General features: G+C 41.8%; 1 long non-coding RNA gene across 1 annotated transcript in view; it reads right to left on the bottom strand.

The window, feature by feature from the left end:
- The window catches only part of LOC132424239 (uncharacterized), a 59,695-nt gene that overhangs the window by 17,824 nt on the left and 17,113 nt on the right, over positions 1–24,758 (bottom strand). The window contains exon 3 of the long non-coding RNA XR_009519187.1: positions 13,146–13,240. This is a non-coding gene — a long non-coding RNA (uncharacterized lncRNA). The remainder of the gene's footprint in view (positions 1–13,145; positions 13,241–24,758) is intronic.

Genomic DNA, 24,758 nt, shown 5'->3' on the forward strand with positions numbered 1-24,758 from the left:
GCCAAAGGGGTTGCCGGCCTCCGAGCGTTGAGCATATCGTCAGAGTATGCTGATCTCATTTGGTCATTAGCTCTCAGGCTGTCAGAGAAAGCTTCTGGAAGCCCTACCCTTTGCCCTCTTTGGTTGCCCCTCCTGCTTTTGGTTTCACTTCTCTTGGCCCAACTTGATCTGCCTCTGGACCCCTTCTGCTTTCGCTTTAGATTGTGATTCACTTTTTACCCTTTATTTGCCCCTCCCTTGAGTCTGGTTACCCATCCCTTCATTCTCCTATGTAGCCATCTCTAAACTGACAATGCACAATTTTGTGCTTTTCTGCTACATGTTTTGCTCGGATTTAAAGCGGAGAAGGGTAGTGATGGTAGAGAGTGGAGAAGAAGGAGGAGCTGGAATTGTCCGTTCACCTTCAGTGTTCTGTTCATAATTTCTGAACAAAACCACCTGCCCATAACACCGCCTGGGGAGGTTATCATGAACACAGGCTCAGGTGCCAGATTTCTTGGGTTTGTGTTCTGACTCTGCCTCTTATTAGTTCTGTGACCTTGGGTAAACTATTTAGCCTTTCTGACCTCAGTGTCCTTATTTGTAAAATGCAAATAATAATAGTGTGACTCATAATGTCATTGTGAAGATTGAATGAGTAAATATAGGTGCAGTGCCTAGAACAGTGCTGGCATATAGTAAATGCTCTGAATTCCAAAGCAATCTGTGTCCAAGGGTCTGTGAGCCTCTGTAATGGTATCTGCACTCTTGTTTGGACCAGAGAAATACTATCTTTTACTTATTTTTTACCCACTCATCCCTCTCCCATCCCAAGCACAGAGCTCTGGATCACTCACTCATTTAATCAGTATTTACTGAGTGATTGCTAAGTGCCAGACCCCGTTCTAGGCTCTCAGTTACAGTGAAGTTTTGGTCCTTGTTTTCATGGGTTTTATACTCTACCTGGAGAAGAGGCTCAATAAAGAAATAAGAGCATCTCAGCGTTTTAAAGAGCATCTCAGTGTATTTTATAATGCAGCGATGGAGTGGGGGATTACTCTGCATGCTGTGTGTGTGTGTGTGTGTGGTGTGTGTGTGTGTGTGTGAAGTCATTTTAGAGAGGCTGGTTAAGGAAGATCTCTCTGAGCAGTGACATTTGGTTGGAAACCTGAATGATTAGAGCAAATGAGCCATGCAATGAGCTGGGTAAGGGTGTTTCAGGAAGCGCAAAGAGTAACTATAAAATCCCCAAGGCCAGAATGAGCTTGACAGTTTCCAGAAGTGGAAAGAAGACATACGTGGTTGGGGCAACAACACTGAACTCTGATGGAGAAAGGTGTAAGATGTGGTCAGACATGATTTCGTGGTCCTTGTGGGGCGGGGAAGATGTTTGGATTTTATTGTATATGTAATAAGAACTGTTGGAGGATTTTAAGCAAGGAAGTGACATAGTGATTTTATATTTTCAAATATCATGCTGTTGAATGACTACTGTACATATGTGTGGTCGGTATTTCTGGAATGAATAATTTAGTTATTTAATTACGTATTGCGTACAGTGCATAAATCATCTATAAGTAAGAGAGCCCCAAATAGCAGTGGCTTAAATGACTTAAATGAGGCAGTGTATTTCCCTTGTGCATAGAAATGTAGAGGTAGATAATTCCGGAGCTGATATGGGGATTCGGCTAGATGAAAAACTCAAACTACAGCACCCTTTCAGCTCTCTGGTCCACTATCCCTAAGTGTAGCCTTCATCCTTATGGTCCAAAATACCAGCAAGAGCTCCAGCCATTGCATCTATCTTCCAGGCAGCATGGTAGATGAAGTGGGAAAGAACATATGCAGATTGTCTTGGAAGTTGACATATGACACGTCTGTTTACATCTCTCTGGCCAGAACTTAGTCATATTGCCACAATTAACTGTAAAGAAGGTCAGGGAATGTAGTCTTTATTCTGGGCAGCTATGTGAGCTAAAACCTAGGAGTTCTACTACTGTAAGAAAGGGAAGGCATATATTGAAGGTCATTTAGCAATCTCTCTGCCATATAATTTTGCTATTAAACTCAATACCAGTTCATTAAAGTTGGAAGTGACTTAGAGATCTGCTAGGTCAATCCTTCCTGTGGTACCATTTATACAGTTGCTTTAACTGAGCTCCAGAAGGTAACGTGAAGCACCCAGAGTCTCCTGGAGAGTCACCAGCTCCACTGAGAGGAGTGCGCGCCTCCTTGGATCTTCTTAGCAGGAGCCAGGCTGTTCCTCTAATCAGTTATGCAGTTTCCCAGCCCCCTACTCCCTCACACAACAAACAACAGCCAGTGGAATTGGGTGGAATGAGTGGATTTGACTGTATTTTTTTAAATGCCAACCTTGAAAGCCTAAGAAACACCAATCTAAAAGGTTACTACTGAGAAATCTCATCCATTAGTTGCCCAAAGGAGGATCTTTGAGGTCATGGTCAGCAAGTACTAGGTTTAGACCCCACCTTTAACAGGTGGGGTCTTCCAGCTCCCAGAATCAGTTTTCATTTTCCCCTTTTCTTTCTTATTTTTAGAAATATTCATGCCCTGATGAGCAACACATTCCCCAGAGCAGAATAGAGATGACCCCACGGAGCACTGGGCTCTGTTGATGGGAATTGCTTTTACCTTCTGGAAAGAGAATAGGCCACAAAGGATCAATCTTTTCTCTGTTGTATCTCTTTCAAGTTGAACTGCATTGGACAATGAGTGGATTAAAAAAAATTCCTATGGCCTGGTGTGCCTCAGATGAATTTGCCAATTTTAACATCATTCTCCAAGTTATATAAAACTGGAGAATAAATGCCCAAGCCTTCTGTATGGTGAGCAGTTTACTTCCCAGGCAGGCATCAAATTTGTAACAAATCTCCTCAGAGATGCATTTTGTAAGTGAAGTGAAGAAATCATTAGTGAAGCAATATTTGAAGAAGCAGACTGGCCCAGTTCTGAAAGCAACTCTATTTTAACCTTTAAAAGATATCATTTTACTTACCAGGCTGCTTATTACAATTACACAGTGTTTTCCTTGGCCCCTGGCTCCATTAAACATATGTTTTATAGCAAGTTCTCAATTACATTATCCTGACAGGCTGGCTCATAAGGGCATGTTATAAAGTAGAGAGACTGAGGAGTGCTAAACTGGCCCTCATTAAGTTTATAGTTTTATTACCTTGTTTAGGGCACCTTTTCTTCCTTTCCTCTCACCGGCTTTCTTTTGTGACATTTAATTTATAAGAAGCAAGGGGACACTGTTGTCCTCATGGCTGGTGAACTTGCTGGCAGAGACATTTGAGGGATATGCATTTAGCTACGTGGTGCCTAACCCACCACCCCTCCTCTCCCCCTTAAAGTAAATTGTTTTCCCTTCCCCCGAAGGTTGCCTCCTATGTCGGTACCCTTTTGGTATTAAACACCAGTGGACTGTGCATTTTGGTCCAAGACTTTTTGCCCTTAGATGGAGATGAGATCTTCATAAGCTTGCAGGACGCACTTAGCTCAACGGGTGTTTAATAAATGATGTGGCCGTCTTTGCTGATCTGTATGAGCCAGTTCCTTTGCCCCAGCCCACAGTCAGCCTCTTGGAGAGGTCAGGCTGGATTCTCTCACAGCAGCACTCAGGTCAGCTGAACTATTTCAATTTACACAACATCACACATGCATAAATGTATTTATATCTGCATACTCTGACAAGGGAATTCAATCAGCCTGAATTTATGTAAAATGTGTTACCCTTATTGGGCGAGGAAGGAGGACTGTGCTCGGATGCGCAAATATCACCTGGCCACTGCCAATTATAGGCATGTAAGAAATGGCTGGTGGTTGCTTCTGAACCCAGACGGAATCTGTGGATGTTGATTATGAAGAGCTATTATATATTGATAGGTTAGGATTTATTACTGAAAGTATAAACCGATTGCTCCAGATTGCATGGTAGTCAGACACTGGGGAATTGGTCTTGGAGCTGTTAGACCAGGGTAATCTATCAGGAGGAGGGGAGTGTATTCTATCAATTAAGGAACAAGCAATTCTACTGATTTGCTATTGGCAGGCTAATAGAGGTAATGGGTTTTCCTAGACAGTCCAGGTACTGTACAGCCGAGTTGGGGAAAATAGTGACATGAGACAAATAGAGGAGCAGTTCATTAAACCTGAATGAAGCCTGTGATGGGGCAAGAGAGCTGGAGGACCCTCGGCTCTGGAATGCCCTGTGTGGGGACCTCTTAGGTGGGGAGAAGTGGCCCAAACAACAAGAATGTGGATGCGTTTTGCCATTGATGTATGCAGCAAACTGATTTTCATGGGATGCTCCCAGGAACCCTTTGGTGTGAAAGTGTCTCAGCAGTGTATATCACTAAGCTAGTGTCACAATAATGCTGCATTAAACACAACCTCAAAGATCTTAGTGGCTTAAACAACAAATGCGTATCTTTCTTGCTCACAGGTCTGTGGGTCATTGGGGATTTGGCTTTACCCTGTGTGTGTAGCTCTTGTGCACAGGTGGGCAGGGTGGTGGCTAGCCAGGGCTTGTGCTTCTCCTGGCTTTGGCGGATACACGGATGTCCAAGTCAAACTCTGCAGGCACGTTTCTACCTCTGCTAGAGTCCTGTCCACCCACATCCCATTGGTCAAAGGAAGTCCTGTGATCAAGCTGACATCTAGGGGCAGGGAAGCATACTGAACCCACAGCAAGAGTGTAAATATTCAATTTTATTATGGGGAGCAAAGACATGTGATCAACAAGCTATACTGTCTTCTTTGCTACATGGCACTCTCTGTAGCAGAGTCTGACTTTGGATCCCTCTCTCCTCCTTCTTTGCCCCCCGCCCCTCCCGGCAGTGCTACTGTTTGTCCCTTGTCTCCAGAGGCAAACCTTGTTCTTTAATCCTGCACCTCTTCAGGTGGTGGCTAGTCAGTGTATATTACAGCATATAAACCAACATGGCTTGTAAATTGGACTCTATTTAGAATAAAAACCTTGCACCACTGCCACTTTTTACTGCTGAAGTCACCCCAGTGAGTCCCTTTGCTCTCCCAGATATGTCTCATATTTTTTTCCCTTAAGCAAAGGCTGACAAACCAAAGATAATAAAGATGTAGCTGCAGCCCATCTGAAGAGAGGCAGAAAAGACAGGGAGGGCTAGCGCACTTAGCAGGGAGTGAGTGAGTGACTGAGTAATGCAGGTGGGGGTCTTATTATTTATTTTTTTAATTTAATTTATTTTGTATACAGCAGGTTCTTATTAGTCATCCATTTTATACACATCAGTGTATACATGTCAATCCCAATCACCCAATTCATCACACCACCACCACCACCACCCCCGCCACCACTTTCCCCCCTTGGTGTCCATACGTTTGTTCTCTACATCTGCGTTTCTATTTCTGCTCTGCAAACCGGTTCATCTGTGCCGTTTTTCTAGGTTCCACATATATGCGTTAATATATGATATTTGTTTTTCTCTTTCTGACTTACTTCACTCTGTATGATAGTCTCTAGATCCATGCACGTCTCTACAAATGACCCAGTTTCGTTCCCTTTTATGGCTGAGTAATATTCCATTGTATATATGTACCACATCTTCTTTATCCATTCATCTGTCGATGGGCATTAAGGTTGCTTTCATGACCTGGCTGTTGTAAATAGTGCTGCAGTGAACATTGGGGTGCTTGTGTCTTTTTGAATTATGGTTTTCTCTGGGTATGTGCCCAGTAGTGGGATTGATGGGTCATATGGTAACTCTATTTTTTAGTTTTTTAAGGAACCTCCATACTGTTCTCCACAGTGGCTGTATCAATTTACATTCCCACCAACAGTGCAAGAGGGTTCCCTTTTCTCCACACCCTCTCCAGCATTTGTTGTTTGTAGATTTTCTGAAGATGCCCATTCTAACTGGTGTGAGGTGAAACCTCACTGTAGTTTTGATTTGCATTTCTCTAATAATTAGTGATGTTGAGCAGCTTTTCATGTTCTTCTTGGCCATCTGTATATCTTCTTTGGAGAAGTGTCTATTTAGGTCTTCTGCCCATTTTTGGATTGGGTTGTTTGTTTTTTTGATATGGAGCTGCATGAGCTGTTTATATATTTTAGAGATTTACCCTTTTTCCATTGATTCATTTGCAAATATTTTCTCCCATTCTGAGGGTTGTCCTTTCGCCTTGTTTGTAGTTTCCTTTGCTTTGCAAAAGCTTTTAATTTCATTGGGTCCCATTTGCTTATTTTTGTTTTTATTTCCATTACTCTAGGAGGTGGATCAGAAAAGATCTTTCTGTGATTTATGTCAAAGAGTGTTCTTCCTATGTTTTCCTCTAAGAGTTTTATAGTGTCCAGTCTTATATTTAGGTTTCTAATCCATTTTGACTTTATTTTTATGTATGGTGTTAGGGAGTGTTCTAATTTCATTCTTTTACATGTAGCTGTCCAGTTTTCCCAGCACCACTTATTGAAGAGGCTGTCTTTTCTCCATTGTATATCCTTGCCTCCTTTGTCATAGATTAGTTGACCATAGGTGCGTGGGTTTATCTCTGGGCTTTCTATCTTGTTCCACTGATCTATATTTCTGTTTTTGTGCCAGTACCACATTGTCTTGATTACTGTAGCTTTGTAATATAGCCTGAAGTCAGGGAGTATGATTCATCCAGCTCCGTTTCTTTCCCTCAAGACTGCTTTGGCTCTTCGAGGTCTTTGGTGTCTCCATTACAAATTTTAAGATTTTTTGTTCTAGTTCTGTAAAAAATGCCATTGGTAATTTGATAGGGATTGCATTGAATCTGTAGATTGCTTTGGGTAGTATAGTCATTTTCACAATATTGATTCTTCCAGTCCAAGAACATGGTATATCTCTCCATCATTTTGTATCATCTTTAATTTCTTTCATCAGTGTCTTATACTTTTCTGCGTACAGGTCTTTTGTCTCCCTAGGTAGGTTTATTCCTAGGTATTTTATTCTTTTTGTTGCAGTGGTAAATGGGAGTGTTTCCTTAATTTCTCTTTCAGATTTTTCATCATTAGTGTATAGGAATGCAAGAGATTTCTGTGCATTAATTTTGTATTGTGCAACTTTACCAAATTCATTGATTAGCTCCAGTAGTTTTCTGGTGGCATATTTAGGATTCTCTATGTATAGTATCAGGTCATCTTCAAACAGTTACAGTTTTACTTCTTCTTTTCTGATTTGTATTCCTTTTATTACTTTTTTTTCTCTGATTGCTGTGGTTAGGACTTCCAAAACTATGTTGAATAATAGTGGCGAGAGTGGACATCCTCGTCTTAGAGGAAATGCTTTCAGTTTTTCACTATTGAGAATGATGTTTGCTGTGGGTTTGTCATATATGGCCTTTATTATGTTGAGGTAGGTTCCCTCTATGCCCACTTTCTGGAGAGTTCTTATCATAAATGGGTGTTGAATTTTGTCAAAAGCTTTTTGCTGCATCTATTGAGATGATCATATGGTTTTTATTCTTCAGTTTGTTAATATGGTGTATCACATTGATTGATTTGCGTATATTGAAGAAGCCTTGCATACTTGATCATGGTATATGATCCTTTTAATGTGGTGTTGAATTCTGTTTGCTAGTATTTTGTTGAGGATTTTTGCATCTATCTTCATCAGTGATATTGGTCTGTAATTTTCTTTTTTTGTAGTATCTTTGTCTTGTTTTAGTATCAGGGTGATGGTGGCCTCATAGAATGAGTTTGGGAGTGTTCCTTCCTCTGCAATTTTTTGGAAGAGTTTGAGAAAGGTGGGTGTTAGCTCTTCTCTAAATGTTTGATAGAATTCACCTGTGAAGCCATCTGGTCCTGGACTTTTGTTTGTTGGAAGATTTTTAATCACAGTTTCAATTTCATTACTTGTGAATCGTCTGTATGTATTTTCTATTTCTTCCTGGTGCAGCCTTGGAAGGTTATACCCTTCTAAGAATTTGTCCATTTCTTCCAGGTTGTCTGTTTTATTGGCATAGAGTTGCTTGTAGTAGTCTCTTAGGATGCTTTGTATTTCTGCGGTGTCTGTTGTAACTTCTCCTTTTTCACTTCTAATTTTATTGATTTGAGTCCTCTCCCTCTTTTTCTTGATGAGTCTTGCTAATGGTTTATCAATTTTGTTTATCTTCTCAAAGAACCAGTTTTCAGTTTTATTGATCTTAGCTATTGTTTTCTTTGTTTCTATTTCATTTATTTCTGCTCTGATCTTTATGATTTCTTTCCTTCTACTAACCTTGGGTTTTGTTTGTTCTTCTTTCTCTAGTTCCTTTAAGTGTAAGGTTAGATTGTTTATTTGAGATTTTTCTTATTTCTTGAGGTAGGCTTGTATTGCTATTAACTTCCCTCTTAGAAGTGCTTTTGCTGCATCCCATAGGTTTTGGATTGTCGTGTTTTCATTGTCATTTGTCTTTAGGTATTTTTTGATTTCCTCTTTGATTTCTTCAGTCATCTCTTGGTTATTTAGTAACGTAGTGTTTAGACTCCATGTGTTTGTGTTTTTTTCATTTTTTTTCCTTGTAATTGATTTCTAATCTCATAGCGTTGTGGTCTGAAAAGATGCTTGATATGATTTCAGTTTTCTTAAATTTACTGAGACTTGATTTGTGACCCAATATGTGATCTGTCCTGGAGAATGTTCTGTGTGCACTTGAGAAGAAAGTGTAATCTGCTGTTTCTGGATGGAATGTCCTATAAATTCAATAAAATCTGTCTGGTCTGTTGTATCAGTTAAAGCTTGTGTTTCCTTATTAATTTTCTGTTTGGATGATCTGTCCATTGGTGTAAGTGAGGTGTTAAAGTCCCCCACTATTACTGTGTTACTGTCAATTTCCTCTTTTATAGCTGTTAGCAGTTGCCTTATGTATTAAGGTGCTCCTAGGTTGGGTGCATATATATTTATAATTGTTATATCTTCTTGGATTGATCCCTTGATCATTATGTAGTGTCGTTCCTTGTCTCTTGTAACATTCTTTATTTTAAAGTCTATTTTATCTGATATGAGTATTGCTGCTCCAGCTTTCTTTTGATTTCCATTTGCATGGAATATCTTTTTCCATCCCCTCACTTTCAGTGTCCCTAGGTCTGAAGTGGGTCTGTTGTAGACCACGTATATATGGATCTTGTTTTTGTATCCGTTCAGTAAGCCTGTGTCGTTTGGCTGGAGCATTTAATCCATTCATGTTTAAAGTAATTACTGATATGTATGTTCGTATGACCATTTTCTTAATTGTTATGAGTTTGTTTTTGTAGGTCCTTTTCTTCTCTGTGTTCCCCACCTAGAGAAGTTCGTTTAGCATTTCTTGTAGAGCTGGTTTGGTGGTGCTGAATTCTCTTAGCTTTTGCTTGTCTGTAAAGCTTTTGATTTCTTTGTCAAATCTGAATGAGATCCTTGCCGGGTAGAGTAATCTTGGTTGTAGGTTCTTCCCTTTATCACTTTAAATATATCATGCTACTCCCTCTGGCTTGAGTTTCTGCTGAGAAATCAGCTGTTAATCTTCTGGGAGTTCCCTTGTATGTTATTTGTCGATTTTCCCTTGTTGCTTTCAATAATTTTTCTTTGTCTTTAATTTTTGTCAATTTGATTAATGTGTGTCTCAGTGTGTTTCTTCTTGGGTTTATCCTGCCTGGCACTCTCTGCACTTCCTGGACTTGGGTGGCTATTTCCTTTCCCATGTTAGGGAAGTTATGGACTATAATCTCTTCAAATATTTTCTCGGGTCCTTTATCTCTCTCTTCTCCTTCTGGACCTCTATAATGCGAATGATGTTGTGTTTAATGTTGTCCCAGTTGTCTCTTAGGCTGTCTTCATTTCTTTTCATTCTTTTTTCTTTATTCTGTTCTGCAGCAGTGAATTCCACTGTTCTGTCTTCCAGGTCAGTTATCTGTTCTTCTGCCTCAGTTATTCTGCTATTGATTCCTTCTAGTGTATTTTTCATTTCAGTTATTGTATTGTTCATCTCTGTTTGTGTTTGTTCTTTAATTCTTCTAGGTGTTTGTCCTTTAATTCTTCTAGGTCTTTGTGAAACAATTCTTGCATCTTCTCGATCTTTGCCTCCATTGTTTTTCCGAGGTCCTGGATCATCTTCACTCTCATTATTCTGAATTCTTTTATGGAAGGTTGCCTATCTCCACTTCATTTAGTTGTTTTTCTGGGGTTTTGTCTTGTTCCTTCATTTGGTACATAGCTCTCTGCCTTTTCATCTTGTCTATCTTTCTGTGAATGTGGTTTTTGTTCCACAGGCTGCAGGATAGTAGTTCTTCTTGCTTCTGCTGTCTGTCCTCTGGTGGATGAGGCTATCTAAGAGGTTTTTGCAAGTTTCCTGATGGGAGGGACTGGTGGTGGGTAGAGCTGGGTGTTGCTCTGGTGGGCAGAGCTCAGTAAAACTTTAATCTTGTCTGCTGATGGGTGGGGCTGGGTTCCCTCCCTGTTGGTTGTTTGGCCTGAGGCGACCCAACACTGGAGCCTACCCGGCTCTTTGGTGGGGCTAATGGCAGACTCCGGGAGGGCTCACACCAAGGAATACTTCCCAGAACTTCTGTTGCCAGTGTCCTTGTCCTCACAGTGAGCCACTGCCACCCCCTGCCTCTGCAACACTAGCAGGTAGGTCTGGTTCAGTCTCCTATCAGGTCCCTGCTCCTTCCCCTGGGTCTCAGTGAGCACACTACTTTGTGTGTGCCCTCTAAGGGTGGTGTCTCTGTTTCCCCGAGTCCTGTCGAAGTCCTGCAATCAAATCCCACTAGCCTTCAAAGTCTGATTCTCTAGGAATTCCTCCTCCCATTGCCACATCCCCGGGTTGGGAAGCCTGATGTGGGGCTCAGAACCTTCACTCGAGTGGGTGGACTTCTGTGGTATAAGTGTTCTCCAGTTTTTTGAGTCACCCACCCAGCAGTTATGGGATTTGATTTTATTGTGATTGCGCCCCTCCTACCATCTCACTGTGGCTTCCCCTTTGTCTTTGGATGTGGGGTATCGTTTTCGGTGAGTTCCAGTGTCTTCCTGTCGTTGACTGTTCAGCAGTTAGTTGTCATTCTGGTCGGTGCTCTCGCAAGAGGAAGTGAGCGCACGTCCTTCTACCCCACCATCTTGACCTAATATCCCAGCTGGGGGTCTTAGAGTCTGCTTAATTGCCCCCGTGTGTGTATATGTTAGTGCTGCCCTGCTAGGCAGTGAGCTAAAGTTTACACGAATATAAACTTCACGAAGGCAGGAATTTTTGTCTGCCATGTCCATTACCACACCCCCTGCACTATAACCAGATGCTGGTGCATGGTGGGCTCTCAATATGAATTAATTGAGTGAATGAATGAATGAATGAAGGTGAAAGCAGGGCTTCTCCTTTTGAGACAGCCGTGGCCTCTAATGATGTCCAAGTTTAGGATGTAAACTTCTTTCCATTTAAGGAGTGGGAAGGGTGACCTTGAAGAATGGAGGAGGAGAGAGGAGAAAAAGTAGCCATGAAAACTCAGCTTGGAGGCAGGGGGACAGGGAGGCTAAGGATAGGACTAACATGTTCTCTTTGTCCTGTATTAAGTAGCAAGCATCTTGTAGCTCCCTGTCTCCCGTCACCACAACTGACCCTCCTGTAAGGCCCGTAGAAACTTTCAGGCCACAAAAATAAAGCACAAAACAAAAAAGCCCAAAGAAGGGGCATCTCGGTTCTACTAGGTGAGGCAGAAATTATGACTGGTTTGTAGGGGGGTAGGAAAATAAAAGACTTAGATCGAGCCTGGCTGTGGTAAATAGGCAAGCAAGGGGATAAAATAGCAAACAGCCAACAAGAGAAAGCTCAGCCACACCAGGGCAGGGACATACTTTTACAATCTGGTAACTTTAGAGCTCAGCCCAGATCCTGGGGCATGGTGAGTGCTTCACAGAGAGTGAAACCCTTCCGCTGCCATTGTTGTACTATCTGTGGGGTGACCAGAAGAGGGAGGAAGGGCAGTTGGCAGGAAAAAGAATCGTAAGAGTGGACTAGCCACCTGACTTGAGGCGCCACGATTTCTGTTTTTTTCTGGGCTTTCACCCAATACACAGCTTAGACCATTCAGTACCAAGCTTCTACACACATACAACCTTCTATAACAAGCACACACTTGTAACCCATGCTGCTTGAATAAAGGCCCCTGGTATAATTGTACTGTTTTCTGCCTCATCCACGAGTTTTCTCACCCTATGCCCTGGGAGATTTCCATCCATCCTGGCTTCTAATTCCTGAGACTCTTTATCTCCTCCTGACTGCTCTCGGCAGCTTTGAGCTTTGGGTTTCTCTGGTTGGTCTCTCCCAGACTCCTTATCTTCCTGTTTCCCATAGCCACCTCCTCAGATTCCCCCAAGTCTTGCTCCTCCTTCTAGAGCCCTTCTCTTAATTAATCACACCAGTCCCCTGAGACACCTTCTCTTCTCTTTCCCCTTCCCAAGCCTAATTAAAAACATGCTGTCAGATTTTTTTCCCCCTAAATATTTTCTGAAGCCATTTCCTCTTCACTAAGCCTGCAAACGCTGTTCTGGCTCCAGCCCTACCATTTCTTGTTGGTACTGTTGCACCAGCCTACCACCTGGTCCCCTGCCTCAGGTCTTAACCCTCTTCCTATCTATCCTCTTAGTGCTGCCTGAGGGACTCTATTTAAAAATACAAATCTGGCTATGTGAGTCCCCTGTCTCTGGTTACCTCCGGGTAAGTTTAAGCTCCTTACAAACACGCCGAAGTCTTTTCCCCCTGCCCACCTACCGTATGTCATCTCCTGCTGCTCCTTGACTAACACGGACTACCCGGGAGGCTTTGGTTGGTTTAGGGTTTGGTCTCTGCACACACCTTGCTATTTCAAGTCTTGGCCTCTTCTTACGCTGGATTGTCCTCTTGTCAGCGGTTTTTTTTTTTTTTTTTTTTTTGCCTGAGTATCTTTCAGCTCTAATGCCTTCTCTGGGCAGCGCTAAGTGCTTCTCCTCTAGGGTCCCACGGCACCATGTGCATCCCTCACCCATTTAAAAATAATATCTCATTTCCCTTCTGCCAGCCTTACCAGGCTATACACCATTGAAGGAAAGAGATCTTTTTTATTCATCTTATTATCTCCAGCACACAGAATAGTGCCTGATGCATGGAAGATGCTCAGTATTTGTTGGGCTGACCAGACTTGACTCTGCAGTCCTTGTTTTTCTTACCTCTGACTTATCAGCCTTCAGTGATGAGAAGTCAGTGTGAGGCGGAGGTATTCTTTTGGAGCCTAACATCGGTACCTTTGTCATTGTACACTTAACTGAAAAAGAAAAAAAAAATCAACTTTGATATTTTTGGAGGTTATGTTTGAAGTTGAAAGTTTGACGTATGCATCATGATAGAAAGTAGTGGTGTTTTCAAATGATTTTGCTTCAACCTTCCCAATAAAACAAATGAACTGTGTGCATGGGATTTTGACGTGCTGGTTTTTCTTTGACACTAAAATGAAATGAATGTGCAAAGGCACAAAAACAGTATGCATCCTCAATTGGATAAAAGCTCACCTTTATCTCCCTTTGACCCTTTTATTTTCACAATACTAAAGAAATATTAAACATGGTAGGGGCTGGCGAATTTTTAGAAAAGCTCTCAGTTTCCACTCACTTTCCATCCCGTTGCCCTAGTGTAACCTTGACCTCCTCTTCCCCTCACCTCTGCAAATACTTCCCTGAATTGGCTTCCTTCTGCTTTCTGAAGCCCACAATTGACATCCACACAATGGAAAACCCTCTGTTGCACAATCTTTTCTTGGAATCCAGTCCCCTGGGCCTGTGCAGGCTTCATCCAATCATTGATCAACATCTCTGTGGAGAAAGCTGCCACCAGAAAGTGTCTCCAGGACCCCTGGTCTGCCTCTCCCGCCCCCAGATAACTGGGGCTTTGAGCAGAGGCACATCTAGTTTCTAAGGGCGGGAAGGTGGGCCTGTGGGGGACATGGTGGGGTGCGCCAGTTCGTGGTGTGGAAGAGTAAGCACAAAGACAGCCCTCTCTTTTGACTACATTCTCTTCGCGGTGTTTCTTTCACACTCTTTCATCTCAGGATCACAGTCGATAAGCACCGTGGCCACTCACAAGCTAAAAATTGTTGAAAGGGTACCACTTTTGGCGAATGAGCTCAAGGGAAACCACTGACCCCCTTGCTCCCCTCTAGAACTGCTAAGGGGCTGGAAGATTGGGCTTCGGGTAAGCGATTGGATGAGTGTGTGCAAATGTGCATGTCTTTGTGTGAACGTGTGAGAGTGTGAGCCTCTGTGTGTTTATGTGAAAGTATGTGTGGGTCTGTGAGAATATGTGAATGTGTTTGTAAGTGTACGGTGTTTATGTGAATGTACGCGTGAGTGTGTGTGAGTGTGTATTTGTGCGTGTGTTGTGTGAGTGGTATGTGGGTATGAGTGTGAGCATGTGGTTTTCTCTGTGTGTGTGTGTATGTGTGTGTGTGTGTGTGTGTGTGTGTATGTCTGTGAGTTTGGAGATGCCATGTTTTGAGAAGAAACTCCTTCCTTCCACCTCCAGTTGTTTTCCTGACGCAGTGTTCTGCAGTGGCAGCACCACATGACTTTAACTCCCTCATGAGCTCCATCATGCACCCTCCCCACACCCCGTCATCCAAATAAAACTACAGCCCATGTATAAACAACATGCTTCTGACTTCCACTTCCAGCCATGCTTGCAGTCTCTAAGCTCCTCTCAGAGAGATGTGCCAGAGCGGCCTCTGCTCTTATAATGAGTTGTTAATTACAGGGAGCGGGCGGAGAAGCAGTGTCTAGGTACAAGTCCTGGAAAGCCACCTTAAAGAATGGGAAGGCTTGAAATAGAGGGTAGGATGTAGGACTTGGAGAAAGTCTCTGGGCACAAGAGGTTGTAGCCGTAACTTTGTATAGATGTCTTGTAGCCATAGACCTGATTTGGGTGGGAAGGGTCCTTACAAGCACTGACTAGAGCAAGATACACCTGCTAAACAGGTGGAAAAGTGTGTTTCCAAAGAATATTCCACAGCAGTATTTTCCCTCCTATGTTCTTTTGCAATGTGACGTTGTTATTTGTCTACTTACCCTCCCCTTGAATCTGGTCTGAACTGTGATCTATTTCGACTAAAAGAATGTGACAAAACTGACGCCATGTAACTTCTGAGGCTGGGCCTTAAGAAATCTGCAGCTTATACCTTCACTTCTTGGAGCCCAGACTCTATGTTGTGAGGAGCTCAAATCACGTGGAGGTGCCCATGTGGTGGGGAACTGAGGGGCTCCATTAACAGCTCACGCTGAGCTTTCAGCGACCTCCAGCACCAGCTCCCAGCCATGTGGGTCAGCCATCTTAATGCTCCAGCCCATCTGAATCTCTGTAGCCACAGCCAATACCACCTAGAGCAGAAGAATCACCCAGCTGAGCCCAGTTAACCCACAGAATTATGAGCAGTAATAAATGGTTGTTGGTCCTTGAAGACACTAATTTTGGGGGTAGTTTGTTATGCAGCAACAGATAACCAATTTGCTGGGTGAGGTTACTGCTGTTGATTGGGCTGGGTGGCAACCAGGCTTTCTCCACCATTGCCAGAGAGTGAACAAGAATTAAGTTATGCAGAAGGCAGATGAGGGGAGAGGCACATTTCATTCATGTTTTTCTTTATGGAGAAGCAGTCGTCAAATCTTTAACCTTCATGTGATACAAAATAGTTAAAAGAAAATGTTAATAGCACTTATTTTTGAATAATAGCTACTTATCTATATTAAACATTTCTACAACGAACATTTACTGTCTTTGTAACAAGATAAAATATTATTAGAAACAGTTAATGGGCTTCTTATTTAGCTTTTCTGTAAGTGGCGTATTACCTTAAGGCATGCTGCACCTCATACTGTGAGGAAGGGAGGGGGATTTTTTTCTGAGAGCATATTCGCTTTTACTTAATTATTAGAAAGTTCTAATGAGGATCTCATTGCCTGGTTTTCAGTACTCAAAAATTCTTTTTTATTTAGTGAATAGATTTAAATTATACTTTGTCGGTTTGAAATGTGAACTCCTCCTTCTGAGTCAGTTAAGTTAGATCATAGATTTAGATGGGTTCATAGAGAATGGCCCTTGGGCTGGCGGGGTGCAAGGCACTGTAGGTGGTTACCATCTTTTCCTACTTTTATTCACCTACTAGCAATATCTTGTGTCGGTGAATGCCAGTGCATATGCGTCTCTTCTCTTCCTGGAAACATGCCTGAACTACTTTTCCAGCCACTGGCAGATATGTTGGGTCCGTGTGTCTGTGTTCTGGCTCATGGGATGGCCCATTTGGAACTTCCTTGTACTCTTATCCTCCATTCTCTGGTCCAGCTCCACAGTACCTTGGAAGTCACATAATGAGGGTGGTAGCACCACCACATGGAAGGGGGTCTCTGCATGACTAAGTGGAGGGTGCCAACACTACCACCCACCTCAGTGACCTGCAATGAAATGCGACTTGAGCAGGAGAAAGATCTTTGTTATGTTAAGCTACTGGTGTTTTCTTGGTATAGCTGTTAGCATCTCCTGTGTAATATGTGTTTATGGTTTTAAAGTGCTTTGCCTGTACAACACATTTTCATAGACATTATCTCATTTGATATGCACAACAGCTCTTTGATCTAGGAAGGATGAGTATTATACCCACTTTACAGAGGAGAAAACTGAAACACAGAGAGGTAGATTCTTTGCCCAAACAGTGTTCTCTGGTCAGTAAGTGGCAGAGCGTGGATCTGCCTTCAAGTTTAATCCTTTTTCTTCTTTCTCCTGCTAGCTTTTTCTAACTCAGGTCTGGTTTCCTGTATGAATTTTGACTCTAGTCTCTGGAGCTAAACATCACAAAGCAGTGCTTTACCTTCCTTTTTTCAATGAAGAAAGGCAAACTAAAGCAATTCCTCTTCGTAAAGTCAAGGTAAACTTGACGAGCATTTCCATGTGCTCTCTAAATAGGTCAAATAATAAAATGGGTTGTTTAATGCCAGCGCTTCACAAAATGTAGTCTGGTAACCCCATCCTGAGAGAAGACTAGTGTGAAAAGGGATCCTGATCAAATACTTCTCATCAATTCTGGATACTGTATCCCTTTTGGAGACTAGCACATTAAATGCTCTGAGAAGTTCTGTAGTTAAAGCATCTATTCTGTGCTGTGACACTTCTAAGTATTTTGTTCTGCAAAACATAGTTTTAGTGACCCTGGTTTAGATATTTACTTTCCTTAATATCAGGAATGGGGGACTTCCCTGGTGACACAGTGGTTAAGAATCCGCCTGCCAACGCAGGAGACACGGGTTCAAGCCCTGGTCCGGGAAGATCCCACATGCTGTGGAGTAACTAAGCCCGTGTGCCACAACTACTGAGCCTGCACTCTAGAACCTGTGAGCCACAACTACTGAGCCCGCACGCTGCAACTACTGAAGCCCGTGCGCCTAGAGCCCGTGCTCCACCATAAGAGGAGCCAGCGCAATGAGAAGCCCGCACACTGCAACGAAGAGAAGCCCCCACTCATCGCAACTAGAGAAAGCCCGCATGCAGCAACAAAGACACAACACAGCCAAAAATAAATAAATAAAATAAATAAATTTTTTAAAAAAGAAATACTTTATTAAAAAAAAATCAGGAATGGGATTTAAAATGCTCTGCAATTCTCTTTTGTTCTATGGTTGTATTATATTATCAGTTTTTTAATTCTCTTTATTTTTCTTAATTATTCTTTAAATTTTTATGTTCTTCCTCCACCTCTTCCTTTTTCTCCCCACTTCCCCCCCTTTTCTTCTCCTCCTATTCCTCTTTCTACTTCTGTTTCTTTTGCTTTGTCATTATTGCCTTTGCCCACTTCTAAAATTATTAGCTCCTGTCTTAGTCCATTCAACTGCTATAGTAAAATACCACAGACTGGGTAGCTTATAAACAACAGGAATTAATTTCTCACAGTTCTGGAGACTGGAAGCCTGAGATCAGTTTACCAGCATGGTTGGTTGAGGGCCCTCTTTTGAGTAGTCAACTTCTTTTTTTTTTTTGATGTGGACCATTTTTAAAGTCTTTATTGAATTTGTTACAATATTGCTTCTGTTTTATGTTTTTGTTTTTTTGGCCACAAGGCATGTGGGATCTTAGCTCCCTGACCAGGGATCGAACCCACACCCCCTGCATTGGAAGGCAAAGTGTTAACCACTGGACCACCAGGGAAGTCCCAGTCAACTTCTTATTGTATCTTCACATGGTGGAAAAGGCTAGGGAGCTCTGTCAGGCCTCTTTTATAAGGGAAATAATCCTACTCATGAGGGGTCCACTCTCATGACTAATCATCTTCCAAGGGCCCCACCTCCTAATACCATCAAAATAGGCATTAGGATTTCAACATGTGAATTTTGCGGGGGACACTTTCAGACCATAACAGCTCTCTACTCTAGCTGATCAGAGAATGCTGCAGACAGAAAGTATCTGAATTTCAGTAACCATTTGACAAAACATATCACATTATCTCTGGACACAAGATGGATAAATGTAGGTTAAATCGATCGTGGTGACTGACAGACTGCGGGGGAGGTAGGGATGGCTGCCTTTAGCCACCCCTGATTCAACAGTTTTAGCTGTGATTGGATGAGCATATTAACAGTAAGTTGTCTGGATTTATGAATGATGGGAAGATGGAAGGGCTAGATAAATATACTGGATGCCAGGCTTAGGATCCTTCAAAATCTCAGACAAGGCTGAATTTAACAAGACATCATTTAACAAGGATAAATTTAGAGCTATGCTCTTAAATCTAGAAACTCAACTGTATAACTATAGTATCGGATGACATGACTGAGTAGAACAAAATATAAAAAAGATCCTGGGGTTTCTAATTTGATTGCACACTCAACATATAATCTTGTGGCTTCCACTTAAAAATGGCAAAGTCAAACATTTTAACCCTCAAAACCCACCCGAAACTTAAAAGAAAATCTTTTTATTCGATGCAACCAAAGAAAAACGACACAACCCAGACCATAAAGCAAGAAGCGCACATGCTGTGGCTTCTGGGCTGAGATGTGGGAGCTTGCTGAGAGTAGCAATGTGGATTCTTGCGTTATCCTTGGATAAGGATGTAAGATTAATGTGCCGTAAATCTGACGGATGTGGACAACGATGCATCTGGGGCCAAAAACAGATCAAAGGAGAGGTTGGAAACGCCTCTAGAAGGCCCTCATTTCAATCACTGAAGCCTCTAGAAAGACCTCATTCTAACCACTGAAAGGTGGGGAAGGTAGATTTGAAGGAGGAAACTTACTGACATGCTGTTTCTATTGTCTATCATGATACAGTTCACGGAGAGAGAGAATGTTAGAGGTAACCAGTGAAGGGTAAAAGGAGAAGGTAAGAGAGGAAACCAGTAACTGCCAGATCAGAAGCCAGAGGACTTGTTACCTAATGGTTTTACTGTGAATCGCACTGACCACATGAAGCCCAAAACAGTGAGGAGGAGAGGCCCCAGGACAGCAGTTTGCTAAAGGCAACTGTGGTATTATTTACTCCCTCGGTCCATGGAATTATATATCCATGCTCTTCCATGGCTTATGGTGGCAGAGTACATTTCTCATTCCTTGACTTTGGGCATCATCATGTGACTTGCTTTGGCCAATGGGAAGTTAGCAAATATGATGCAAACAGAGGCTTGAAATGTGTATGCATAGTTTGGCTAGCTCTCTTGTGCTCCTGTGATTGCCATGAGAAAAGTATGCACCAGGTAGCTACTTCCTCTCCACCTGGCCCCAGAGTGAGATGGAGAAGACATTAACATTACAGGGAGCATGGAGGCAAGCCCAGCTGAAGAAAAGCTTTTCCAGCCAACTCACAAGCTCATGAACAAGTGTTTTGTAAGACATTGAGTTTTACATGATTTACTAAACATCTTTAATGCTGTGATAGCTGAGTAATACAACCACAAAATTAAGTGAGGACTCTGAACTCCCCAGTTTCTTCTTCCATCTTCCACTAAGTCAGTCCTATGATATTCTCAAGCAGGTAGTGACTCCTATGAAAAATAAGTGGAAAGATGGGAACTATGTATGAAAATCTGTAAAAGAAAGTGAGGAAAGGAACATAAACAAAAGGAAGATGAAGAATGTCTTCCAGGGCTTCCCTGGTGGCGCAGTGGTTGAGAGTCCGCCTGCCGATGCAGGGGACACGGGTTCGTGCCCCGGTCTGGGAGGATCCCACATGCAGCAGAGCGGCTGGGCCCGTGAGCCATGGCCACTGAGCCTGCGCGTCCGGAGCCTGTGCTCCGCAACTGGAGAGGCCACAACAGTGAGAGGCCCGTGTACCACAAAAAAAAAAGGAAAAGAAAAAGAATGTCTTCCACATGATGAATTATTCACAGAAAATAAAGGAAGATTTTAAATAGGTGTCCATATTTCAAAGAAATTATATATGATTTCTTAAAAAAATAAATTCTGAGAAGTGAAACAGGGATTAAATGGAGAGATTATGGCCCACACAATGGAAGGTGATTTTTAAAAACTAGTAAATAAAGGAGATTTAAAAAACTAGTAACCTAGCCATTCTTTTTTGCCAAGACCCTTTAGAACTGCTTGATTCCCGTACATCTTAAGCCATTTTATTCAGCCTTCTTTTAGATCCTGTGAGCATTTCCATATCATCCCAATAATACCCATTTTTGCTTATTATTCAAGGATGGACTCTTGGGCTTGTAATCAAAGAACTCTGATATATGCCTAATCTGGGAATAGCCTAAAATAGGCATTTAATTTTTGTTTCTAGAACACTGAACATTGTAGAAAAATACATCTTTAAATTGTTTTACCAATGGATGGAATAAAATATTTATTTATTCATAATCATATTGCTCCTTCCTATCCCACGCTTATAATATCAGAAAAGTGTTAGCCAAGTTAGTGATCTAAATTAGATTCAAACCCAGTAATCTAAATTTAATAAAATGTGCTGCTGCTGCTATTGGGAATGGCAAGGGATTTTGCAAAGTACAAGAGAATGTATTTTATCTTCACAATTAGTGGTCTCACTATTAGTGAGTTCCTGATCCTGATAATTAATATCTGGTAATGCCACAGGTGAATTATGAAGGACGCATTTCACGCACAGGGATAAATGAATAATCCCACTATAAACCCATTAAAAATGCACAGGCTCTAAAAGGTATAGGTTAATAAAGTGCTCAATAAATAAATTAAGATTCTGGCCATAAATTACTGTGTTCTGTCAACATCAAATTTGTTAACCACAGTACAGCAGAGAGTTTTAGATTGAATTAGTGCTGTGGCTGAATTAATAGGAGAGAGGAGAGAAGGTGTGAGAGGGAACAGTACTCCTGAATGGGGGAAGTTACTTCAGTGAGTTAGAGCATGTGCAGTTATGAAAAGTCAAGTGTATCAATCAGCATGGGTTAGGCTATGCTGCTGTAACAAAACCCCCACATCTCAGTGACCGAAAACAAGGACGGTTTATACCTCTCATATATCACATGTCCACAGCCACTTAATCAGATGCTTCTTGTCATGGTTGTCGTCATTTCTGGTCCCAGGATGACAGAGCAATCATCTGGAGAACTGCCAATTATCAGATCAGAGGGAAAGTGAAATCTCTAGAGAATGACTCCAGGAATTAAATGCACAACTCAGATGTGACATATATCATTTTTGCTTGAAAGTTATTGGTCAGAAGTAGTCCCTGGGGACTTCCCTGGTGGCACAGTGGTTAAGAATCTGCCTGCCAATGCAGGGGACACGGGTTCGAGCCCTGGTCTGGGAAGATCCCACATGCCGCAGAACAACTAAGCCCGTGCACCACAACTACTGAGCCAGTGCTCTAGAGCCCGCGAGCCACAACTACTGAGCCCGTGTGCCACAACTACTGAAGCCCACATGCCTAGAGACCATGCTCCACAACAAGAGAAGCCACTGCAATGAGAAGCCCATGCACCGCAACAAAGAGTAGCCTCTGCTGGCCGCAACTAGAGAAAAGCCTGCTCACAGCAATGAAGACACAACACAGCCAAAAATAAATAAATAAAAATAAATTTATTGAAAAAAAAAGAAAAAAAACTAGTTACTGGCTCCACCTAACACAAGTAAGTACAATCCTACCAAGTGCTCTGAAGTTAGGTAAAAATATTTGATAAAAAGATTAATGACTATGGCTTAGTTTGAAAAAAAAAAAGAAGGCAGATGGCTTAATTTGAAATGACCTGAAAAATTTCTGATTGGAATCTAAGTGCTTCAGAATGTTAACTTCCGGCAACAAGGAGCTTAACTTAGCAGTAGTACTCAGTAAGTAGGGTACGAGAAGCCTGTTCTTACAAAATTTTCCTTTCTATGTCTTAATCATCATTCATACCTCATCCTTTTCTACAAAAAAATGTCTTAACTCCTTTCTACACAGAAACCTAAAAATGAAGCTCAATAGCCTTAGGTGGTGAAACTCAACATCTTTATATTTTGGGGTACGGGGGTAATGAGGGAACTGTTTAAAAGCTTCTTATGAATGTTAAACAGAAACCAAATAGCAAATAATTTGTTCTATGTCTTCTTTAGGTTGGTCACACTGGTGATATTCACATTTCTTTTTTCCCACTTGGAATGCTTTAGATCATTTGAATAATACAGTGTTATGTCAGGTCTCTGGTTTTATTTTTACCCACTTATCACTCCATTCCTTTTCAATTTTATTTATTTTTACCCTGAGGAAGGAAAATGTTGGCAAACCCTGAGGCACTCTTATGCTTACTAGGCTGTAGAGAGTGTCTAGCAAAAAGCCACTTGAAAAGAGCTCTTGGTGCCTTTCCTTGTGCAACAGCTCAAGAGGTGCATGGAAATATTACATTTCACTCTTGGTTCTTTGAGTGTGAGAGCAAACCAGCTTGCTGAAGTTGTCGTTAAAGTTCATGAAAGGCGTGGTGCCTCTTGTTAGACGCCTAGACCGAAGTAAGCGTTAAGAAACTCACTGAATTTTAACCTTAAAGTCTGCACACTTAAGAAAAGATATAGAGTACATCACAGACTAAGGTAATAAACAGAATAATTCATGACTCCCTTGAGGGGGTTGGGCTTTTTTTCTAGGGAGCAAATGAACAGGAACAGAATGTCTCTCAAGCCATTGAGGGAAGAATGTATTGTGTAGCTAATTCTCATGGGCACAACTACTACTTTATTCAATGGGAAATTGTTTTTATTCAACATCTGTTTTATCACTTTCCTCCCCTTAATCATCTTTTTCAACATTGCAGATCATTTAATCATATCGCGAGCGTGGAGAAACAATTGCTTGGCAATCAATGATTTGTATCCTCTCTGTCTTGATCAGCAGAGGGAAATTAATAATAAACTAGTTCACGGAGGCATTAGGACATTATTCCAACTGGTTACTGGGTGCTCAGAAAGAACAGATGCATCAATGTGCAGCCAAAAGTGAGCTCTTGATATTTCAAAGCTTTTTTAGTGTATATAGGACAAAACTTTCTGTATTTTGCTCAGAGCGTTTCCAGTCTTATCCTTTGGAACAAAGAGTGTAAATTGGTGCAGAATAATGGTCATATTTGTGGTAGCCGCCATTGACTTAGTACCTACTCAATACCAGATACTCTCCTCAAATGCTTTTCTTCTATTACTTTTAATTCTTTTTGAAGAATATTTTATTATTCCCAATTCACAAATGAGAAAACTGAGATTTAAAAGCATCAGCTTGCTTAAAGCCATGCAGCTAGTAAATAACAGATTTTAAAGGTTTGATCTGTTTGACTCTAAAGCTGCTTTATTTCCTCCATTCCTCTTGCATTGCTCTGGAATCTCCAAAGTGCGGTTTTGTGTATGGACTCTAGGTTCCTGAAAACAGACAGAATAATTAAGCCAACACTGTTCGGTCTTTCTGTTCATAAGTCACTTGTTATTTCAGACTTTCAGACACTGTCACCGGGGAGTGTCTGGATTTGGGTCGGAAGGCAGGATTCTCACACCTGGTTGGCTGGATGACCTAGAGCAAGGTACTCATCCTTTCTGGAGGATATCTTCGGTGTACTCACCTGAAAGATGGCAGTAACAACTCCCATCTATCTCCCTCTCAGCAGTAGATGAGGGAAAGTTCATGAAAATGTTTGAGAAGAACAAATTGTTACATAACCGAGAGGCATTAAATTTACAAATATTGATTTGTTAAGGAGGAGAAGCAGCGCTAACTAGAAATTTCAGGGTAATCCTCTCTTACGTTAATTAAAAACAAATAAACCCACAAGAAACCAACAGATGTCAGCAACTCCCTACAGAGGACAGAGAATTATCGGCTGCCCCTTCTGATTCTGGCAGAGCCTACGTTCCCGATTTTTCACTACCATGACCAGTTGTAATCTTCCAAATGTCACCTTCCAGTTTCATTCTTCTCTTTTGGTATCACCTGGCATCATAGGCCCCTCTGGACTCTGGGTACTTTGTCAGCACTTTGGGCTGTAGCAACATCTAAGCGGGTAACTGTGATCAGTAATGGTCTCTGGCTTGCTGTTTTTGCCGGTGGAAAGTGGAATCTCCTAACAACGTCTAGACTTCCTGAATAGCGCTGACATTTAGCCCTTTGTGTGGGGAGTGAACTTCTCTGAGAGAAGATATGTCTCCTCCTTCACAAGGCTCCCTCTGATCTGGCCCTTCTGGAATCATCTTCTGCTATTTCTCACTTTTCACTTTACACTCCAGAAGCACTGAACAGCCTTTGGTTCTCTTGACCCACCAGGCTGCTGGTAATCTCTATGCTGTTGCGCAGGCTGTTTCCCTTCCTAGAGGGCC

Source organism: Delphinus delphis, chromosome 4 (genome assembly GCF_949987515.2).
Source record: "Delphinus delphis chromosome 4, mDelDel1.2, whole genome shotgun sequence".
In the NCBI taxonomy this organism is placed as follows: domain Eukaryota; kingdom Metazoa; phylum Chordata; class Mammalia; order Artiodactyla; family Delphinidae; genus Delphinus; species Delphinus delphis.